Source organism: Protopterus annectens, chromosome 4.part0 (assembly GCF_019279795.1).
Source record: "Protopterus annectens isolate FY-2018-M chromosome 4.part0, PAN1.0, whole genome shotgun sequence".
NCBI classification, from domain to species: Eukaryota; Metazoa; Chordata; order Ceratodontiformes; family Protopteridae; genus Protopterus; species Protopterus annectens.
In genome coordinates, this window is record NC_056733.1 from 1,143,490,660 (window position 1) to 1,143,509,280 (window position 18,621).

Consider the following 18,621-nt stretch of genomic DNA (forward strand, 5'->3'; position numbering starts at 1 on the left):
AGGCTAGTTGCCCAACACAATGCATCTGAAATTCTCCAGGTGCAACTAACACTAGGTAAGACTGCAATCCGAATTGTACCTTGCTACAGATCCCCCACCATGCCCCAAGATTCTCACTACACCTTTCTAAAAATACTGGACAATATTAAGATACAACCAAACACCCTAATACTGAGTGATTTCAACTACCCTGCCATTAACTGGGAAAACTACTCAGGTACCAACACCTTTTCCCAACGGTTGTTGGAATTCATAAATTCCAACCCCGTGGATCAACTAATCCATTGTCCCACCAGGGGCTCCAATATCCTAGACCTGGTCATTACCAACATGGGAGATAGATGCTCCACACCAGTGGTCACCCCCTCATTGGTCAGGTCTGACCATAAGCAAATCACCCTTGACATCCACATCCCACCCCTACCCCCCCAATAAAGAAACCTCTGTAAAAAACTTCTCCAAAGCCAACTTCATGCTTCTTAAGTCAGAAGTGACAAACTTCATGGCACCCATGCAGATGGGAGCAGAATGGTCGACTGCTGAATCCAACACTAAGACACTGTATGAGCACATCCACTTGTGCATGAATTTTGCCATCCCAAATAGAACCAAGATGCTCTCCTCCAAAAAAAGGAAGCCAATCTGGTGGTCCCCTTCCATAAACAAACTATACAACAGAAGGAAGAAACTGTTGCAGAAAAGAAAATCCCAGGATGCAAAAAACATCCTTACCAGCCTCAGTCAGAAGTTGAGATCCCTCATAAAATCCACCAAAGCTAGTCATGAAAATAAAATTGCCAAAGACAACTACAAGGCATTCTATAGTTATGTCAAGAATCTAAATGGCAATGCTCAGATCTGATCTGAGCTACAACAGAATGGCATTAAATATACTGATCGCAAGGATATTGCCAATATCCTGGAAGATCGATTTAGTGCCAACTTCACCCTCCTCTCACCCCTAAAGGGCCCATCTCAATACCAAAAGATTGCCAATTTCTGGTAATCACAGCCACACAGGTAGAAACCGCATGCTCCAAAGTTAAAAATACAGCATCCATGGGACAAGATGACATCCCGGGCTGTGTACTACATGAACTACAAAATGAACTGGCATCTCACCTAAGTGTCATGTTTAATCATAGCCTCACCTCAGGCTTTATGCTCACTGAGTGGTGCACAGCTACAGTTATCCCACTCTTCAAGGGGGGATCCACCTTGGATCCCGGGAACTACTGTCCCTTCAGTCTGATGAGTCTGATCTGCAAGGGCATGAAATGCATTATCATGGAACTTAGAAACATAGACATTGGCAACCTTCAAACACTGGACCCCACCCAGTTTGGGTTCGTGAAGGGCTGATCTTGTCTCCTGAATTTGATTGACTTCTTCGAATAAGTCTCCAGAGCTGTGGACGAGGGTAAGGCAATCCACAAAGCCTATCTGGACCTCGCCAAGGCCTTTGATACCATCCACCACTCTGAAATCATAGGTAAACTTACTAAGCTTGCCATAAATCCCAATGTCACTCAATGGGTTGCCAACTAGCTTATTGACAGAACCCAGACTGTAAAAGTAGCCAACTCCAAATCCAGCTCCAGACAAGTGACAAGTAGAGTACCTCAGGGTTCAGTCCTGGGACGGCTCTTGTTTGGCATCTACTTCTCTGAAGTACAGGCCAACACTAAGGGACTCTGGCTAACAAAGTTTGCAGATGACTGAAAACTGGGAGCCATTATTGAATCCCCAAATGATGTGGATATTCTACAAAAGGACCTTACAGAAACAGATGCTTGGTGCCAGAGCCATGGGCTCAAGCTTAATGCCAAGAAATTTATAGTTATCCCCTTTGGGAAGAACCATGTACCCATGAATTATCACATAGGTGGCAGTACACTAAACACTGAAAGTGTGATGAGAGACCTAGGAACACAGGTGGACAGTGGTCTCACCTTCGATAACCATATTGCCACAACAGTCAGGAAATCCTTCTATGTGGCACACCTCATCACTAAGGGCTTTTCATCCAGAAAAAAGGTCATTGTCCCACTGTACTTATCCCTCATTAGACCCATTATAGAGAACAACGCCCTGTTTGGTATGTACCTCACAAGACATCTGCAACAGCTGGAAAGACCACAGAAATACCTCACTAAAAAAAAGCAGATGCCCTATGCTGACCATCTAAAAAAACTCCAGCTATACTCTGTCATATCGTCTACTCAGAGGCGATCTCTGCTTAACATACAAGGCCTTGTCAAACCCTGAGCTGTTGGACATGCTCCACTTAAAGAAATCCCAACCCCTCAGAGCCACATGATCCAGGGATCTAAAACTTGACATCACAATAAGCAAAACATGCTGGAGGGATAGGTTCCTGACCCAGAGACTCCCCACACTGGAATAGACTGCCCATTCATGTCAAGCAGAGTGCCTCCTTGGCCCTCTTCAAAAGGAACCTTGACGATTGGATGGGAGATAGTAAATTCACCCCAGGGATCAAGTCAGTCACCCTTGCTAGACAGGGGGCCAGGGAAGTAAATATTGTCGGAAGAAATATCTGGGGAATTGTTTGGCTAGGCTTATAAAGGCCCTAGGGCCGATAGCCTAGTACCAACCTTTGAACCCTTGAACCTATGAACATCACTAGGTGAATTGATGACAGTATCCAGCTTCCAGTCATCTGCAAACTTGGTCAGCCATAGCCCACTAGATTTGGCCTGCACCTCTGAGAAGTATATCCCAAACAGCAGGGGCCCTAAGACCAATCCCTGGGGTACACTGCTTGTTACGGGTCTACTACTTGAGGTGGCTTCCCCTATTTTGACTATGTGGGCTCTATCAGTGAGCAAGTTTGCTACCCATCTGGTAACATATGGATTGATGCCTAGTTGAGAGAGTTTATCTATTATACCTGAGTGGGGAATAGTATCAAAGGTTTTGGCCAGGTCAAGGTAGGCGGTGTGCACCATCTTCCCCTCGTCTATGACCTTGGTGACTGTCTCAAAGAAGTCAACCAAATTTAACAGGCATGAGTTTCCCTTGACAAAACCAAACTGTGTGGGATCAAGTGTCTGAGTTTGTCAATGTCCTTGTTAATGAGGTCCATGATAATCTGCTCCATGGCCTTGCAGATCAGGCTAGTTAGGCTGACGGGTCTATCATTTTGGATCAGTGGACACTCCACCTTTGTGCAAAGGGATAACAGTAGCTGTCTTCCACTCACCTGGGATGAAGCTGGTACTCAGGCTTTGGTTGAATAGGGTGCCTAATGGTGCTGCAAGTTCCTGCCTGAGTTCATGTAAGATGCAGTCTGGGATGTTATTGGGTCTCATAGAGGCTGTATTTTTGCCTTTGAGAGGGCAGGGATGACTTGCTCCCTATTGATAAGGAGAGGGGGGGAAGGTACTGCGGATGTCCTGTTTTACTGATGGGAGGAACAGAGGAGTGAAGTTTTTACTGAACCTGTCTGCCAGCAGACTGGCTATATCTACAGCGTTTGTGTATGTAGTGTCCTTGACCACCAGTTCTGAGCAGATCTGGGTGCTTCTACTTACTTGTTTGCTTGTTTGTTTTCATTAACCAGGATGGTCATCAGACTAAGCAAAACTTGTTTGCATCAGAGGCCCAAGGAAAAAAGCTCCTCAATGTATATATTACAAGCATTAAAACTTAGGAATAGTGGTACATACAGTAGCGAGACAGAAGGCACACTTTACAACTGGTTTTACAGAATTTCTAATATGTTACAGGTAGTAGAATTTCACAGGTATTATTATTACACATAGAGTTATGATCATAAACAGCAAAAATGAATGCATTGGATTATAAGTAGTACAGTCAATTAAAAGTTTAGTGTATGTAATAGTTGGAAGGAGGTGGGATTAGAAAGTTATTGATGATGAGAATAGTTAAAAGGAAGGTGAGAGAAGAAAAATAACAATTAGAGAATTAGTAAGACAAAGAAAAAAGATTGCCCTGGTAGTTGGAGAGGTAAGAGTGAGAGGAGAATTTGGTACCCTATGAGGTGTTTCGCTGAGGAAAAGAAAGTAGAGGAAAGAGGGGAGAATTAAACAGTAGAGGAAAGAGATATTTGGAGAGTTACCCAGTTTAACTTGTACATTTTTCAGTGTGAAGAGAGGCAGAGCTAATTTAGTGGTTAAAGTCATCTCAAACTTCACAACTCACTCCCTCCCCGCATCACCCCATGACATACCTACTAGCATAATCCCCCAATTAATAATAGGAGCAGGTCCTGGTGGCACTCACTAAGGCCAAAAACACAGCCTCAGTGGGCTCCAAAAACATCCCAGGATGCCTTCTAAATAGCTTGAGACATGACCTATCAAGACCACATGAGTTAATTTAAAACTATAGTCTCAAAACAGACTTTTTAGCACAGAATGGAGGACTGCAACAGTTATCCCACTTCACAAGGGTGGACCATCAACTAGCCCCAGAAATAAGTGATCTGTTAGTCTGACTAGTCTAATATGCAAAGCCTTGGAGCAAACTATCATGGACATGATATACAAAGACATGGGAAACCTTCAGACACTGGACGCAAGCAGTTTGGCTTTATCAAGGGAAGATCATGCCTATTAAACCTGGTGGACTTCTTTGTGAAGGTCACCAAGGCAATGAATAAAGGGAGAACAGTGTACACCACCTACCTGGCTAAGGTGTTCAGTGCAATATTCCCACTCTGGTATAGTTGAAAAAATTACCAAACTGAGTATAACCCCCTACATAACTCACTGAAATGCAAGCTGGCTCAAAGATGGAGCCAGGAAGTCCAGATTGGTGAGAACATCTCCACTAATAGACCAGTCATCAGCAGGGTACATCAGGGTTCCATGCTGAGACCACTCCTATTTGGCACTTATTTTTTGGAGGTAAAGGTTAATGTTAAGGGTCTTTGACTGACCAAGCTTGCAGATGACTGTAAATTGGGAGCTATCATATAGATTCCCTCCATGACAGAGACATCTTACAAGTGGATCAAACACAGACAAATGACTGGTGCCAAAGTCACGGATTAAAACTCAATGCCAAGATATGCATTATACTGCCATTTGGGAAAACTGCCACCCAGGCTAATTATTCCATTGATAAGACATCCCTAAGAGTTGGCCCATAGTCAGGGATCTGGAAACATATATAGACAGTAATCTGACCTTTGACTAACATTTGGCCAAGGTAGTGAGAAAATCATTCTATATCATCCTACTTATAAGTAAGAGCATGTCATCCAGGTTTAAAGAAGTCATAGTGCCACTTTATCTGGCATGTACCTGACCAGTCATATGCAACAGTTGGAATACCCAGAAAGGTTTTTTACCAAGAGAATCCAGGGTATAAACACATTGTCCTGTATGGATTGCATTATAACCATATTTCTATACTCTACCTATACAGGTTACTGAGAGGTGATCTATGCCTGGCATGCAAGGCATCCTCAAATCCAGCTTTGAAGGACCTTTTGCACATCTACAAAATGAACAGCATCAGAACCACTAGATCCAAGGATTTAAATTTTGCTTGTGACATAAATAACACATGTTTGTAAGATAGATATGTGTCTGGGGATCCCCATGCTCTGAAACAGGCTCCCCATCCAAGCAAAGTCCATCCATAACCCTATTTAAGCATAGCTTTGACCAATGGATTGGAAATCAGAAATTTCCCCTGGGTCTGACCCCCATATATCTGGTAGACAGAGGCAAACAGTAATGCCCAAATTAACATACCCTCCCCACATAACATCGAGAAACATCCAAATTACTATACCCCACCACCTAATAAACACCCATGATACATAGGACAATATTGGGTTGTGTTGGCTTATAAAGGCCCTGCTGGTCATTAGCCTGGTATATACCTATGAACCTATAACTAACATACCCCCCCATTATAAATGCCCATGATACACAAGCACACAACTGTGTTGGGTTGCACGGCTAGGCTTATAAAGGCCCTGCTGGTCATTAGCCTGGTATATACCTATGAACCTATAACTAACATACCCCCCCTCATTATAAATGCCCATGATACACAAGTACATAACTGGGCTGGGTTGCACAGCTAGGCTTATAAAGGCCCTGGTGGTCATTAGCCTAGTATATACCTATGAACCTATAACAAACATACCCCCCTCATTATAAATGCCCATGACACACAAGCACACGATTGGGATGGGTTGCACGGCTAGGCTTATAAAGGCCTTGGTGGTCATTAGCCTGGTGTATACCTATGAATCTATAACTAACATACCCTCCTCATTATAAATGCCCATGACACACAAGCACACGATTGGGTTGGGTTGTACGGCCAGGCTTATAAAGGCCCTGGTGGTCATTAGCCTAGTACATACCTATGAACCTATAACTAACATACCCCCCTCATTATAAATGCCCATGATACACAAGCACACGATTGGGTTGGGTTGCACAGCTAGGCTTATAAAGGCCCTGGTGGTCATTAGCCTGGTATATACCTATGAACCTAAGCTATGCTGACACTGATAAAACTTTCCACTGAGTTATACTGACTTAAACAATGGATGAATGTAAACACAGTATTTTCATGAAGAAGCAAACAGTACATTGTTGGGTCTTAGCGTTCTGAATTCATATCCACAATATCTACCAACTATAGCATGATCAATATAAAGAAGCAGTAACTATGGAAACTAACATATCCATCTTTGATTCTCTTGTGCAAACAGTTGTTTTCTTATGTTTTTGCTGTACCCCCCACACCCCCTGCAAATTATTTTTAGTAACTCTGAGATCTCACTATAGTAGAGAAAAGGGTAAACTTACCGATTCTCACTGTACAGTGACCTTCATTCTAAAATGTTCAAAAAGGTACATTTTTATGTTAAATGAAGTGCTTAAATGGAACAGCTATTTCTGTCAAAACACCACAATCTCTATTCACATGCTGCTAGTGATGTCTGACATGCATAGTTGTTTTTTCATTTTTACCAGTTTTGAAATTCTAAATATTTGTGCTTTTCAAATTGTGATCTTCTCATCTCGTTAAAGTAAATTTTGGTTATGTGTACATTTGATCTACTGAAGTAGATCCAAATTCAAATAGGTAGTGCAGCAGGGAGGGGAAAATCTGCATAAAAATGTGTACAAGATTAACTACATACACAGAGGAGGATCCCAACAAGAAGAGAAGAGCCAGATGTGACATCAGTACCTACATACAAAGAGGAGGGTCACAAGCAGAGGAGGAGCCAGAGACAACATCAGTACCTACATACACAGAGGAGGGTCACAAGAAGAAGAGGACCCAGATGCCACATCAGTACCGAGATACACAGAGGAGGGTCATAAGAAGAGGAGGAGCCAGAGGCCACATCAGTACTGGACAAGACACAGATATCAGCTTAGTAGTCTGAACAAGCTATAGGACAAAAGCATGGTTATGAAGTGGAGTATGATTATGTGGTGTAACAGGACTGTGACGCTAATGACATAACTGCAGAAGGAGTTGTAGATGGTCTTGTGGAACAGAATTTCCTATTAAGTAGTGGGTCAGTGTTGGCTATATTTGAATCAGAACAGCAGCCTTGGCATTCTGCAGTGGCAACTGCTGAGATTTCCTCTTCTGGTATCCCTAACTAATTACAATTCAGAATTTTCCTCATCCTTGTGTTTGGGGAAGAATGTGTCTTTGGCCAGTGCACACTGTTTGCCTGGCTGAGGGGAGGGTGGTACATTGAATCCCTGTTATCTGGCTTGAACACCCCACTCAAAATGAGCACAATCTACAAGAAATAAAACAAAAGTATCAGATTATATACTCACATGACTTAGAAGAAAATGCTTCCATATCTGATGGATACAAAAGCTATTCTAACATAAGGAAGGCCTCCTCAAGGGATAACAAAGGCCTTTTCAAGCAAGAGGGAAGTCCTCCTCACACAGTAGGGAAGGCCTGTTCATGGAGTGGGGATGGCCTCCTCAAGGAATAGGGAAGGCCTCTTCAGGGAGTAGTGAAGGCCTCCTTAAATAGCAGGTAACTGTAGGCAAGAATCTGAAGTAGTAGATTTTATAATTCCCTAAGAGGTCATAGCTGAGTGAAAGCCAAAATATATGGAAAGAGCAGATCATATTCGAAAGCAGTTAGGAGTCAAATGAAGTTTGACACCTACAGTCAAGGTTCAAGCAATAATGGTTGGTGAGACTGTGAACCAGTAACTTTGTGTCCATTGTGAAAAGGTCTAGAATGGAGATATTTCTAATGAATGGACTTTGATTGTGACACCTTAAATTGGTAAAATGCCAGTTGATGGCAAAAGACAATGCAGTCAGCAATCTACTAAGAAAGTAATTTTCATTCCTGGATTCTGTTTCCACTAAGAAAAACCTACAGGGATAGATTGTCTCAAGAACTGCTGTGCAACTAATTTCTGAATGAATGCGGGTTAGTCCTAAATAACATTGAAATTTTGTAAAAGGGCTTGCAATTCAGAAATCCCATCACCAATGATGTCTTCCACCAAGAAATTCTTCTTCCAAAAGATGCACTTCAAACCTCCAAAACCAAGCAATTTGAATAGAGGACAGTGAAGTCTGACAATCATGAAGTTGAAGTCCAATAAAGTGAATGCACATAGCTTGTTATAAAGTATAGCTCTGTGCTGGGCTGCACTTCTAATCTCCACAGGGTCTTCATGTGCAACAATGCCAGAAATATGTACCCTGACTATATAGTAACAGGGAGCCAAATCATATAAGTGCCTGAGATAAGGGAGGATCTTTTTTTTTCAAAATTTTGCAATAAGGTACTGACCGAGAGACAAGATGGAAATGTCTATGGTTATCTTCCCTGTTCTCTGCTGCAACACTAAATATGTCCACTGCTGACACCCCTCCCGCCTTGTTGAACAGAGCATAACCAGGGCAAGGCTACATTTTACCAAGAGGCATAACAGGCATAGGGAAATATCTCCAAGCTGACCCTCTTCTGGAAGGCCTTAACCAGACAGATTCCTGAATCCTCAGCTCCAGAGAAAGGTTGAAGCAGTATCTCAGTAATCTTGCCACAACATTTATTTAATTCATAGCAACAAGTGTGACAGTGATAGCCTATTTCATAGCCATTTCCCACATTTGATTCACCTCTGCATGAAAGGTAGAAAATATATCTAATCCTGTTTTGTTTTGTTTTATTTTGTCTTGTTTTAATTCTACACCACAGTATGTCTGTCTGCCTAGAGTAGGAAGAACTCTGATTCCATCTCACCTTCTGAGAATGTACAGTCAGAAACATCCACTGACCCTACATATGGTTTATGTGAAGTCAATGATACTGGCTGCTTGCTTTCCTTGAATAAGGAAGAACCCAAAGTAAACCCCACACACTGCAGGTAAAGTGTCCATCATCAGGACTTTTAATGATTTGTAATGCAAGAAGGGAGTGCTCACACTCAGAATGGTTGTAGTTGTCCACCATATTACAACCCAAAGACAAGGATTTGGTAATGTTAGGAGCTTCATGATGAACTGATGGCTCTGTGGTCACTACCACCTCACTTTAAACAGCAACAGCTGCAGCCATCCAAAGTGTGCGATAAGGTCCAGGAGATGCAAGAAATGCATGGAGGTCTGTGAGACTGGACTCTCCACAATATCCTCACAGAGGCTGTCCAAACTATAACTTCCTAGGCCCTTTCCTTGAGCAGAAACAATCATTTTTTTTCCTTTCTCTGAAAAAGAAGCAGGTGTAGTCTGCCACTTTCAGGGGGTAGATTCTGGGTCTTTTCCAAAAACTCACAGAAACTACCTGGTCTTTAAGTTCATTCTGATATGGGAAGTAACAGCTCTAACACATAACTATCCATGATGGCATCTAGAGTGTAATACCTCATAGTTATTGTTCTCCAAACCAGGACAATTCAGAGGTCCAGTATTCAAGTAGGCAATCATTAATGGTAATCAGAACTGTATCTGTTAGTCAAGCAGAGGCAGCATCCATGGAGATTCAGTTGACACAACCAGAGGAGGCAAATCTGGTTGGTCTTTCTCACCTCCCTCCATTATTTGGGATGTTTTTTTTTTTCTTCTTAGAGAACCGTAGTGGCTTATACAAAAACAGTCGGCAGTTCTGTGTTATCATGAAAATGTTCTCATTAGTGGCCAATGTCTCTTTCCTCTGTTGAAAGTCCTAACTACGTTTGGTGAGGCCTGAGCATAGAGGATTTTGCCCTGGATGCCAGCATCTGTCCCTCAGAGAAAAAGCAATCTAGCATGTACATCATTAAGCCTACCACCCCAGCCATTGCCCACTGTAGTAGCCTTGATAAGAGTTTCTCCTAAGCCATATTAATCCCAAATTTAGCAAGATCTTGCAGCATTTCCAGTACTTGGTCAACTATGGAGAATTGAAACCTGGATAAGTAAGATATAATTAAGAGATATGAGTTGCAAAGTGACAAATGAGAAAATCCTCTTGTTCATCCTGTCCAAAGCCTTAGACACCTTATCAGGTGGACGTGGTAACTGAGATCCTTGCTAGATTAAAGATATCAAAGGGAATGGGTGCTGCATTAACAGAGATTTTCTCCAGACTAACGAGATCATGTGGAAAGGTGGTGTGGTGATTGACATCTTTGCTAGACTGAAGAGACCACACAAATGGCTGCAATAAAATGCTCAGTAATGACGCTGCTCCATGCTGATGTAAACATGTAGAAGGTATACAGGTTTTATGCAAAAATCATTAATAAAATGTCCTTGGGAAAACACCCAAGGTTCCCTATTCTTCTTGCTTGATAATGGTTGAGGCAATCGTATGAAGAAGGTGGAGGAGCTAAAGGCCAGTCCCATAGTGGACTTCATAATCCTCAGCATTTCCAAAAATGGGGAGGTCATTTGAAATGAGTGGTATACAGAGATGTCATAATGTTGAGCATGTCCCTAAAAGTTGTAACCCTGTACACCCAGCTAAACGAGGGGTCATTTGGAACAGAGCTGCAGAGAAGGGAGTTGCATAACCCTGAAAATCGCTCCAAAGGATGGAGTCATTGGGAAGGGTGCTATAAAGATGGCAGGGCTCACTACTCTCTTCCCTCTCAGAAACAAGAACTTCTAGACCCTCAGAGACTTATTTCAGGGAAAATGAGGGAGATCATTTCTTGACCTTAGCTCCTGATGGGGTCGCTCAGGCTAACCAGGTGTACAAGGACATGACCATCTGACAATCATGTGCCTTGTGCCAGGCAGGGAGGTAGCAGCACAAATATTAATACAAGCCAGAGTCAGTTCTTGTTTGTGAAAGGACTGCATGATGCCTACGTCTGGCATCAACATGTGCATGGTTAGGAAATACTGCTGGCCCTGTAAAAACAGCTTCCACCAGATATCAACTGTAGTCGCTACTACCCACATTTCTAAACTCTGGTTAGTCCTTGTGCCCTGAATGGTACAAAATGGTCTATGGGAATATTTTCTACCATAAACATCATTACCCTAGAATTTGGCCTGGGGATGAAATGGCCTGAAATTCTTCAGTCCTGAGTGCTACTACCTAAACTTTACTGAGGAACTTAAAGGGTCACTCCAGATGATCTGGTTAAGTATTGCCTGTACAGATGTACCAGAATGCACTTCAAACACCAGAATAGTTCTTAGGGTTGCACTTTTTATGCTTTTTCGAATCTTTGGCAGTTAATGGGTGTGAGGTCAACCATTATCTAGTCTAAAAGAGACCCCTCCCCAACTCGGAAATAGTATTCTGCTTCCTCATGGGTGGGTTTTACAGGAAGATGTTCTCATTTACACCTGCCATCAGTTGCATTATTTACACTCGACAGTGTTGTAATGATGGAGGATTATGCATGGATCTTGTGAAGAAGCACTAACTCCTGCAGCAATACATCACAGCATGCTCCATCCCAAGGCCGTATGTTTAGTGCCACAGCAGTCCTGGTTAATCATCTGATGATAACACTTAGAAGATTGGGTCACTTCCATCATGAAATGCAAAAACTTCCTACTGATAAATGAAAAAATTAGCTGACTATTTCCTTCTTGCCAGGGGTATGACATTTTGCTGGCCAGAGTGTGCATATCTTCAAGTATGGGAAAGAAAGAAAATTTAACTCTTTGCTGAGGTAGGAATATTAGAAGAGGAAATCACATACTTGGCACACTGTAGCAGTTCTGGAAGCCAGCTTTAATGGTTCATAAAGAATAAAGTCTGATCAACAGGGGCTTCACCATCAGTAGGGCTGAGGTAGTACTTACTGAAATCTTATTCCTGAAGAAAAGTAGTCAACCCCCCACCCTCTTTACGTAACTCTACAATGAAGTAACGTGGCCGGATTCATGAATGCCTTCATTAAGTGTACAAATTTCTAAGTGAATAGACAACACAAGCATAACTATCACCTTCTTCCTCCTAATTTTAGTTTTCCTACTGATTTTCTTGCAGCCTTAACTATCGAGTCAGATTCATAAAGGTTACCCCAAAGTGTAGACTACAGGTACACTTAGTATAATGCTTCTTACTGAGTAGACAGCACTAAAATGTGGCAAGGATGTTCTAGAATACAGACTGTGTAGACATTCATAAATCCAGCCTATGAACTTTAACGTGATTATAGAGTACACTATGATGTTGTGGTGAAGTATCAGGGGGCCTCCTCCCCAAACACTGCTATTGTTAAGAGACAAGGTTTGATGCTAGGAGCTTCTGACATCTTTTATTTACTTATGTATTTATTTACTTACTTGCAAAAACTAAAATTAGATGAACCAGCCATCGTGAAAATCAAGTTGATTAACTACTTTGCAATCAAATGTGATAGATTCACATATATGAAACATTCTATAGTGCAGATGGCTGTGGAGATTGCCAAATTAAACTTTCAGTAAGGGGATCCACTCTCAAAGTAGAAGGTAGGTGTGCAACACATGATGTTGAGTTAATCAGCTGGAAATTAACTAGGAAAGATAACCCCCTTAACTTGTTCTATGTTGTGAATTAATAGAAATGCAAGAATAAGGCTAGCAAGAGAGAGGAAATTCTGCCTGACACTTGATATTTGCATGCATTATATATTGCATATACATTTTTTTCTTTCCAATTTACTCCAACATTACATAAATTGCTTACTTCCTGCCTTCCCTTAAACCTAACTCCTCTCCTGCTGAACAGCATTCTGCATGTATTGTTCCCACAAATTCCGCTTAATACTATGTATTTTGTTTCTTTTCTTTTCTAAAGAGCCTGCCTCCTTTACTTCTCTCTTTTATAATATTCAGTACTTTAATTACCATTGGTTTACATTTTGATGTCCATTTTGTAGTAATTGCTTTTTTGGCATAGCCTACATTTCAATCCAAATTCTCCTGGTGCTCTTTTTTGATAATCGTATCCCTGAGGTTTACAGAAAACCATCAACTATCTGTATTAATGGACCGATATGAAATAAATAGTACATCATTTCTACGTCTCTTCCCTGATATTTATCAGTCTCCCCTTCTGTCAGCCCCCCTCAACATAAAATAAATTCCAGCAGCTGGGTACTAAACCAAATGCATATACATGTTCTCTTGTGTTTGCTGGACCCCTCTTCCTTATATGCATAATCTGACAGTGCACTACATCCAAAGCACAGCCCAAGTCAGTTGTCATAAGACTTCAACCATCTGTGGTCAGTCACCTGAGTGTCCTTTCACGATCTATATTATGACATCGAAAGCACAGGTCAGCGAATGCCTGTTCACCCGCCAATAAACATTGAACTGTCAGTTCTGCGAATGGCCACTTCAGCAAATTTTTCCTACGGGAAAAAAATCATTTGCCCAAGCAGAAATGACACAAGATTAGAAATCTATCAAAGTGGGGGGGGGCTTTGCCCCCATACCCCCCAATGTGAGGGTATGTGTCCCCCACACCACCCCTAACTAAATATACCAACTCAGAGATCACACTACAGTGGGGAAAAGGGCAAATCCGCAATGATGGTCAAGCGATTTTTTTTTCCCCTAGGAAAAAAGTTGCTGTAGTGGCGTTCGCGGAAATAACAGTTTGATGTTTATTGGTCGGCGAACAGGCATTTGCTGACATGTGCTTTTGATGTCATAATATAGACCCCCCCCACCTACTGTCAATGTGCATATATGTGTGTGTGTGTGTGTGTGTATATATATATATATATATATATATATATATATATATATATATATATATATATATATATATGCATAAGCACTGCTTCATTCTCCAGCATCCTGCTAGCTCACAGCTGCACTTTTGAAAGCATGAAGGAAGTCAGTGGTAGGCTGTTTCAGTTCCCTGTGGTACGTAGGGGAGCAGGAATAGTGTCAGTCCAGGCTACTGCCAGTCAGTCTGTAAAGGTGAGAACTCCTCAATGTTCTGTGTATAATAAAAGTGAAGAGTGTTTTATCAAGAATCTGTTATTCATATGAATTTTTACTGATGCTCATTCACCTAATTCAGGATTTGTCACCAATGAAATGTTATAAAAATGCCTGCCTTCAACTTCTGTACTAACAAGCAGTACTGTTGTGGGTAGCATTCCTCTGACATTTTTGTGTAAGGCACTTTGTATATGACACCTCCCATATTTGATATAGCTAACCCTGTTATAGCACCTTGGAGGAAAGTTGCATGTTACAGGGAAACAGCCATATTGCTCTTAAAGGCTAGGATTATGAGGAATGACTTGTTGGCATCCATACTGCTGGCATATCCTGACTTGGGTCACTACATCTGAAAACAATTCTGATGAACTGATTCTAGACAAAACATACAATTACTAAATAAATGCTTTTCTAGGCCTCCCCTAACTCAGATGTGCAGAACTTAGGTGAGTACTCAGTCAAGGACTGTAAAAGAGTCAGTTTTCCCCATCCATTTATTTTGATATGCTAATGGAAAGTGACATATTAGAGACTCACAGGCAGTCAGTGCTTTAGACACCACAGAAATTATTTTGATATGGACTAGTGCCTGGCTGTTATGAAAAGGTACTTGCATTTCATGGGCTGATTCTTGAGAAATAAGAACAACTCAAAACTATAAGTTATAGTTTCATGTTCCAGCTGGTGATATATTCTGTGCATACCGACTCCTGATTTTTGACTCTAAGAAAAGAAATAGCAAGCTATAGAATTAGTATTGCAAGACAATAGCAACTATTTGTTAGAATGTAAAATATATCCCCTCACTACCCCAGTAGCTATCGTATGATCCTGTAACTTTATAAATGTAAGGGCAGATGGTTTCAAGATACACCTCCATGTAAAACCTGCTTCATGCCTTAGTAGTGACCTGTTCAGTGTACATCAGTTAAGTATTTTTTTTTTTTTTTAAATCTGTCACATTACTAAAACCTGCAGTCATTCCTGTGCGGTTACAAGCTCCGGAATTTGCTGATTTTATTAGCAGGCAGACATGTGTGTTTATTCAAACAAGTAACCAGAAAGCATGAAATAGCAACACAGTTTTATAGTTTGAGAATGTTAAATTTTGTAATGAGACATCTTTATTGCTGTGAGCAAAACAAAAGAAATATTTTTGTCTGATCCCTGAAAAGGCTTCCAGTGAAAAATCTACAACTCATTTTTACTCCTCACTGACGAAGGAAATAAAATTTCTCAAGACAACATCTTCAAGGACAACAGTAAAACAACTGCTCCAAAAATACAGAAATTAGAAAACTTGCAGTTCTCAGTTTTGCTAGGGAAGCTGATAAAAACCTTTATGCTTTCTTGGCTTCCCAAAAAAATAAATAAATAAATGAAAGGGCTCATTACCTCCAGCAAGAGTGTGCTTCACTTAGGCAAAATACCCAAGAACGTTACTCACCTTTATACCACTACAGCTCACATTTTTTTAGTTATATGACATTTTCTAAAAGGAATACAGAACTGTAGCAAAATGGTACAATATTAGCATCCAGTTCAAGCAAGCAAAGATAAAGCTTCTGCACTGGGAACTTCCATATCTAATCCACAGTAAATTCTCTACTGTAACAAAATGCATCCAAAGTCCTGAGGACTCGGACTCTCATATAATAACATTCTGTGTTATATATGTCACAAAATGTCAACAAGTCCTGCTCATATTCAATATACTTTTTATATTTTTCTTGTTTGTCTGCCTCCACCTATTTTTCCTTCATTACTCTGCAAATCACATATATCCAATACTTCTGTATAGTCTGCTCCGTTAACCTGGACACACTGTCAATAGACTGCTCAACATAATATTCCCCATGCATTTAGAACCAGCGTGTGTGTTTCTAGGCACATACTGCAGCCTAGGGACCACATAATTATTGAATACAAGTCACATGGTCTTGTAAGTACTGCTACTGTTTGTGTTCTTTTACTTGCCTTTATCTACCTTCTTCTCCAACAGGATTTAAAGAAAGATTATATTGGACAGTGAAAAGAAGGAAAAAGTTCATCATAGTTGGACTGTCATTTCTAAGCATGATCAAACCAAAAAAGCCAGACCAGCGAAGTTAGGAAGCAAGTTTAATATCCAGCAGATTAAAAAGCACAACTGTAAATCCACGCAAAGCTTTCAGGTTAAAACAAACCTTCCTCAGTGCAATAATAACTAAAATTAAGCACTCACATATTTAGGGTCTATGTCAAATACTCAAACTTCCAAAATCTCGAATACCATATGGTCGACATTTGGAAGTTCGAATGTCTAATAAAAAAAAAAAAAGAAAAAAAAGAAAAACATACACTAACAGTGCGAGCCTGGGGGCAAGCCCCCCCTGCACCCCCTACTTAAATATACCAACTCCAAGACCACACTTCAGTGCAGAAAAGGGAAATTCTCCCATTCTGCACCGTACGGCACCATTATAAGTCAACCTTCGAACACTTGAAATGTCAAACATATGGTCTCGACCATATGACGTTCGATATTTCCGGTGTTCGAAGATTTGACATAGACCCCATATTTATATAATACTCATGACGCAGCCAGCCAGTCAAAATGAATTACTAATTAAAGCATAATGAGAGGTTAAAACACATATAAAAGTATGTATATGCAATATTAGAAGTACAATCCATCTACCTAAGAAATATTATATCCATTTAACATTTATATATATATTTTTTATATTTTCATCTGTTTTTCCTTTAAAGCAGGTTTAATACTAACTGCTGCATTAAGACCTGGATATTTGTTTGCATTTAGCTTCAAAATCCACCTATATTCTGCTATCTCTAACCTACTCTTAATATGCCCTCCCCTAATGTTAGGAAACACTACTTGGTCTAACCTAAATTTAAAAATATGGTCTGAGCCTCAGAAAAATGGTTATGAAAGCCCATTAGTCCTAACTTTCTAGGCATGATAACAGACAAGAGAGAGAGTACATGTATACTAAATATATCACATCCCTTAAAACATCGGATGGCGCAGTGGTACAGCAGTAGCATTGTCGCCTCACAGCAAGAGCTTCTCTGGTTCAATTCTCGGCTGGGGTGCCTTCTGTGCGGAGTCTGCATGTCCTTCCAGCGTTCATGTGGGTTTCCTCCAGGTGCTCTGGTTTCCTCCCACGTTGCAAAGACATGAGTCTGGAGCATTTCTCCCCAGGCCTCTGCTGAAAATTGGCTTTATTCCAAGTCAGACTTTCCCAGTAAACAAAGCTTAAATAAAATAAAAATCAAGCTGCAGCCCCTCTATTATTTGACAGACTGCAGGTTTATGTATTCAGCTCCTTTGAAGTTCTATTACAGGACCAGCAAAGGGGCATCTTTAAATGACATTTGGGGGGATTTCAATGCTAAATACCCCAATATGGTCACATAATCTTATACAATTATGGCATCAGACAAACACCATTTACACTAATTATAGAAAGAGATGGTATAAAACAACAGAACCTCCAGAAATGCCAGTGCCTTCCAAAACATTATAGAAGCTGCTAAGATTCAAACCTGCAACCCGGTAGGCAGGCTGTTGGCTAAAAATGTTACAGTTTGAAATTAATCAGCCTGCTGAAAAAAATAAAATAAAAACATACATACATACCTAGAATGTTTTTGCAGTACTTTGGAACTTTTCTCTCTGGGTCGGTGCTGAAAATGGGCAGTCAGACTTTCCCAGTAATCAAATGTCAATAAATAAAATAAACAATAAATAAGGAAAGAAACTAATGCATTCATGGTTCTCAGAAATATGAATGATGTAACTGTAACTTAGAAAATACAAAGAAAGAACCTCATAAAACTAAAAACATCCATTCCACAAAATGCAGTTAGTAACACCTTTACCAGATTATTGTATTTAATGTACTATATTTCCTTAATTCTCTTTCATAAATGGATGGAGCCCTGACTCTGACCTGGATGAGCCAAGACCAATTAGCAACTCAGGAGCTGAAAGAGCTGTCCTGAGATGGGATAGAAAGGAGTAGTGTTTTGCTGGCTTGCCAGTTTGGGGAGAAATTTCTGCCTAATATCTGGCACTCCCTCTGCGATAGGGTGTACCATAACTGCAAGGCAGAGCAACATTAAAATTCAACATTAGAAGGTAGGACTGGAGGTAACAGACACTATGTGCAGAGGTTCATGTGACATCACCAGCTCTGCCCATTTA